A 5,881-nucleotide genomic window follows, 5' to 3' on the forward strand; every position below is an offset into this window, starting at 1 on the left:
GGGGGGGTACAAAGACAATAACACGATTTCGGAAGTGACGAAAATGTTTGATTACGCATTCGCCGTGTACGCGCACGCCATATCATACACGGGTATAGGTAGGTATATACCATTATTATTATTTACGGTATTATATTATTATTGTATGATGTGTGCACATTATATTTATTGCTATATTATTATCTTCTTCGCCGTCGTCGTCGTCGTCGTAATATGGGACGACCGTAGAGGTACCTGCAGCAGTATTATTCTTTTTAGACTCGAACGCGCGTGCGACATATAGCTGATGATGTCAGCGGTGGAGGTGGCGGCACGTCGGTTCGCCTCCATTGTATGCTAATCGTCGCGTATTATTGCATTGTCTTTGCGACGACGACGGAGAAACGTTTGCCGGTCGCGTCCGACTGTTGTACGCGTTTTCGGCAAACGAAAGCGGGGGGAAACCCGCGGCGCACATGGGCGACCGTCGGCCGTACTCCTAATGAGCGAACGATTACGCCGGCGCAAGTCGTGGTGGTGGTGGTGGGGGGGGGAGGAGGCGAGGAGGAGAATTTTGAGCGGAAAAAAACAAATTAAACGAAAAGAAAACGGGTCAAGAGTTCCACACTTCCCGTCTCGTGTCAACAGTGCTGCAGCATAGAACGCTGGTAACGGATAGCTGGCCAAATAATATGCGCATAGACCATTATATTATATTATACAGGGTAAACAACAGTTTGCGCTTAACCCCCGTTTTTCATTTCGGAGTTGAATAATATTAGTCTGGATTGGAATTTTCCATTGATAAATTGACGAGTTTCATCAGTAAACCGCATAGTTGGGTCTTGGGTGAACATTTAATTTAGTCGAGTATAATTTGTTTAGTATTTATGATATTACGTGATAATCAACTTATAGTGACGTTATTATGAATTTGACCATGCCATATTGGAATATCCACTGAAAAGAAAAAATTATTTGAAAAAGTAAAAAGAACAAATTTTTCCCTGGAGGGGGGGGGGACTTCACCTCAGACCCCCACTTTTTTTTCAAATTGTGTCCATTTGTTCTTAGCATATACTATTTTATAGTTCTTGTCAGTATAACATGGATTTTGTGATCGAAATTTATTTAAAATCACGAACTGTCACGCATTTGTAAACAATAACAGTATAGACTAAATGTTAATGAAATTTAATGGATTATTATCATATTTTGGTCATTACTAAACCATAGTCTGCGTCACATAATATTATATTTTATGCTTTAGACTAAAACAAAACAGTTAATATAGTTAAGAGACCAACTGTCTGGCGATCGTCATCGCAATCAATGTTTAAATTAGGTAATAATATTATTTAAATATATTATAATCGATGCAAAAATAACGATTACATATAGTTTTATAATAATAGGTATACATTGATTTCAATCTTAAATCATATAATTTTCATTTCATTTATATGAATTTCAATACCACGCTGCCCGTCTGTTTTATTATTGTGAGACAAGTATTTATTGCATTCTGTATTCCCGTATTATTATCATTATTATTATTATTATTATTATTATTGTAGAGAATAAAACTATGTCGTTTGCGATCTTGAATACCAATAATTTCATCGATGCATAAATAGAGAAAAATGTGTTGAATTTAATAAATTTCGATGTAAGTAATGTTATTATTATTATTACTCACGGGCGATGAGATAAATATCGAAGATCAATAATTATTATTCATCATTATCTTCAATTACTGTTATTGTTGTTGTGCTGTTGTGCGTTTTACGATTTTTTGCGATCGTGTTGTCGTCTTTACCGGGTACGTACACAAAAACAAATTTTAGGGTGAGCGTAATTACCCCTCTCCACATTCCGGTTATAAGACGTCATAATAACAAATTAAAAGTTACAATATCTATCGTTAAAAAATGTTTTCGTATAAAATTTAAGTGAAAAGGGTAGGAGGGGGAAACAAAAATACATAATATACATAGCTATAGGTAGGTAGGTATGTGTTTGTTTTGTTTGCTGGGTGTAATATTTAGTATGAGTTTTTGCGGGTTAACTGTTTTTATTACAAATCGGCATACCACATGATTTAGGTTTTAAAAAACATGTGTTTACCGTACGAATTATTATGATTAAAAATTAATTTTTAGTATATTATTACACAGATTATTAGCATTAATAATGAATTAACATAAGCGCTACAAAATATAGTTTAAAATAATTTTTAATTCGAACGTTAGTATTAATAGCTGGTACCTATACACCTACGTGCAGCTTAGTAATAAGAATAATAGTGTTATTATTATTCAGTTTATTTTACTATTTTACAATCTTGCGGATATATTTTTTCAAATATCGTGTGTTTTATTAAAAAATATATATTATTATAATTTTTCTATGTCGTTTATCAAATGAAAAAACAACAAAATGACTAAGTATATTATAATATTGGTAGGTATACATTTATATCATAAAATATTATCTTATATGAAATGAGTATTTTCTTATCAACACTTCAACAATTAAAATTAATTTCAACCGGCCCCTAAAATAGCCCAGACACTCCAGGTTCATCCTCTCACCCTTTGTGGTGACTCTTTGTCATTACATTAGGTATTATGATTAATTTTTACGATAATATTACCACGAGGTTAAAACTACATAAATATTTTATTGTGTACCTATTATATATGATATAAAAATATATTATATAGTGTTAATTGTATGTATTAACAATCATAAAACATCAGTCTGCATAGTTGTAGTCAACAATTCTTGTCAAACAATATTTCCTGAAAGTAAAAACTACAAAACTGTAGTGCAGCAGTATAGTAAGTTCATTGGTATAGGTCGTGACCATGATAATATAATACGCGTACGATATATTATTATTATTTTGCATTTATACATTATTCATTCGGCCAGTGAATATTGTCGTATAATATTATATAGGTATAGACAGTCCGTGTAATATATAATATTGCTGGCGAAGAAAATGCGCCCAAAATTAAAATTGTAATAATGCAAAGCCGTTATTATGTATATATACAAACAGGGTGTCACAGAAAGATATGACTAAACGTAATAGCTTGTGTTCTAACTTCTAATCAATGTTTATACATTTTTTCATATAATTAATAGACGCGTGTACGTATATTACTGTATATTAATTGTATAGAAAAAAAAATTATAAAAATTAATTAAAACACAAGTTATTTCATTTATCATATATTTCTGTTACACTCCGTATATGCGTATATATATATAATGCAGGACCTCTGTGCGCACTCGAATCGCGCGTTCTAATAAATTATTATAATTTATTTTTCCCGTTCCTCTAAAAGAAGTCTTCTCATATTCACGTGTTTTTATTTTTTTCTACGACCCAAGCTCGACGCCGGCCAAGTCGTTAAAAACCTTTTACAATTTTGAGGAAAGCGGCGGCGGTGGTTAGGATCTTGTAATAATTGTCCAAATGAAAAATACCAACAGCGTGACCGACTTATATGTGATGGGAAGGTTATATATATATATATATATATATATAGAATAAAATAGCCGAGAACCTTACCTATATAGGTCACGCAGCGGAAAAAAACAAAACACGCGTTTGTCTCAAACGTTTTGTACGTCGTTTACTCACTCCTCGCCGCGAGTATAAAATCAAAAACGCTACACGTACCGAAAGCGTTCGGCGTGACAATAGAATATTTTATATTTTTCCGAGTTTGTTGTGCACGAAAACCAGAGATTTAAAGCAATCGAAATGTTGCAGAGGGATATAATGTATATATATATATAAAACATCGAAAAATACGTGTTTGCGATAAGGCCTGCAAGCCGTAGTATCGTCATTAAAATTATTATTATTATTATTATTATTATTGGAAATATTTGTGAGTGTTAACGTGGTTCTGGGAACCAATACTTACGGTGTAGGTATACTATATGGAGCGGATTTCTCGCGGAAATAAATCGAAAAAAGTTCGTCGAAAATAACACGGTTACGACCTATATATTACAGCGGGCAAATCGCAAGGGTGCTAACTATGTGAGGGCGCCGATATCACTCTGTTGCAGAATTCCATAGAGCACCAACTAATTTCAAAACATTTTTATGGGAAATTTCGAAATCGGAGGCTCCTTAAAGTCAGCAGGAGTTTGTGCTGCTGGTGTGACGTACCATCTATAATAATGTAAGCTTGTCTGATTCTGTAATACGACAAACATAGAAGAGTACTGGTGAATGGAAAATTGTGCTTATCCTGTTAATCTGCTGTCTTCATGCTGTGTCCATGCTATATTCGTCCTGTATTCCTATATTTATCCTGTAAAATTAAAGTGTTATACTACTTATAACAGTTTACAAGATATGCATAAGCTATTTTTTTATTAAATGCATGATATTTTTGTTCGATGAATTATGTATATTGTTGGCGATAAAACACAAATCGTAATTATTTACAAATCACTTGTTAGTTATTCAATTAACTGGTAGGTATATAACATAAAATAATTTTCAAAATTTAAAAAAGTTGAATTAAATTAAACCCGATTGTCTATAATAACGGTTAATCAACTAAAATGCCGATCCACAGTATTAAATAGTAAAATAATTACAAGCTCCCAAAAAGATATCTAAAAGATAAATATCAAATAAAGTTATGCTAAGAATGGTTAATAATGATTATGCTAAAGGCACGAGTGCCAGATGAAATAGTTAAAATTGCATACATGTAGCTTTAAACTCATATTTCTCGTTATGAGCATAATAAAGCATAAAAATAAGTGAACAATACAAGAAAAAATATCTTCACTGTATAGAATATACGAATGTCGGGGGATCACATGAACGATCATTATTTATATTTTACGAACTTTAAACTTAGCCAATAAAATATGATATGTACACATTGTTTTGTATTGCACTAATAAAATTAAGTGGAAGAATTTAACGCTTAACGTCTTCAGACATGACACGACCAGAGATACTTGAACGTAATAGTATTTCGGTGTGGTCTCTTAGCAATAATTCTCACCTTCGTGTGACGTATACAATGTGCGAGGATTATCACCGATCATTATTAATCGCCAGCAGTCATGGTTTTCCTCTCCATCCAACTGATTTTCCACGTCTCCGAGAGAACTATGGCCGTGTAAGAACTTGGACGGTGACCTGGAAAGTCGATAAAAGTCGCGGTCAGTGGAAACGGAATAAGACGTTGGAATCAGTGAGATGTCCGTTTTAGGGCTCAAATTTGACGACTCGTAATTTTTTATATACTTGTATTATTATTGACCCCACATTATATATACGAGTACACGCACTTCATATACATAATACACACACACACGTTCACATATTACATATATATATAAACATGATATTATTATACATGTATATCGGGCCGAGGGAAATGAGTTTTTTATCGTCCGTTTCATTTCGCGCGCGTACAAACATTGCAGCAGTCGGAATCGAGTTCGACGACCGTGAAATTTCGACTGTAAAAAAATAAGGTTTTCCGACGTTCCGTTCTGCCGCGAGCCTCACCCCTCGGGCCGGAAGACCTATATATATATATTTTGAGGAAAAAAAAATAGGAAATCATCTCGGTCGTACACGCGCGGACCGCGGTATTCAAAGCGATTCAATTAATTTCTCCTCCGGGAACCCGACAAGTCGTGCGTGCCTACCGCGTGCGACAAAACGTCGTCGTCGTCGGTGAGTTTCTCTCCGTTTCGCTGCTGTACGTACGGAGCCGAGGCGCGTGCGAATCAAGTGGCGTGTGACTGCCGCCGCGCAGGGAGGGTCTGGATTTTTTTTATTTCGAACGGATTTTTTTTTTTTGTCCAAAGGTCTGCGGAGCGTTTTTTTTTTTTTTCAACTTTT

The 5,881-nt window shown here is 34.2% G+C and overlaps 1 long non-coding RNA gene across 1 annotated transcript in view; it reads right to left on the reverse strand.

Annotated features, from left to right (window-relative positions):
* The window catches only part of LOC111026521, a 10,608-nt gene extending 5,392 nt beyond the window's left edge, over positions 1 to 5,216 (reverse strand). Inside the window, exons 1-2 of the long non-coding RNA XR_002603709.1 lie at positions 5,031 to 5,216; positions 4,175 to 4,319 (exon numbers count right to left, since the gene is read on the reverse strand). This is a non-coding gene — a long non-coding RNA (uncharacterized LOC111026521). The remainder of the gene's footprint in view (positions 1 to 4,174; positions 4,320 to 5,030) is intronic.
* Between the last annotated feature and the right edge of the window lie 665 nt (positions 5,217 to 5,881).

The sequence above is a fragment of the Myzus persicae genome, unplaced genomic scaffold (genome assembly GCF_001856785.1).
Source record: "Myzus persicae strain clone G006 unplaced genomic scaffold, MPER_G0061.0, whole genome shotgun sequence".
In the NCBI taxonomy this organism is placed as follows: Eukaryota; Metazoa; Arthropoda; class Insecta; order Hemiptera; family Aphididae; genus Myzus; species Myzus persicae.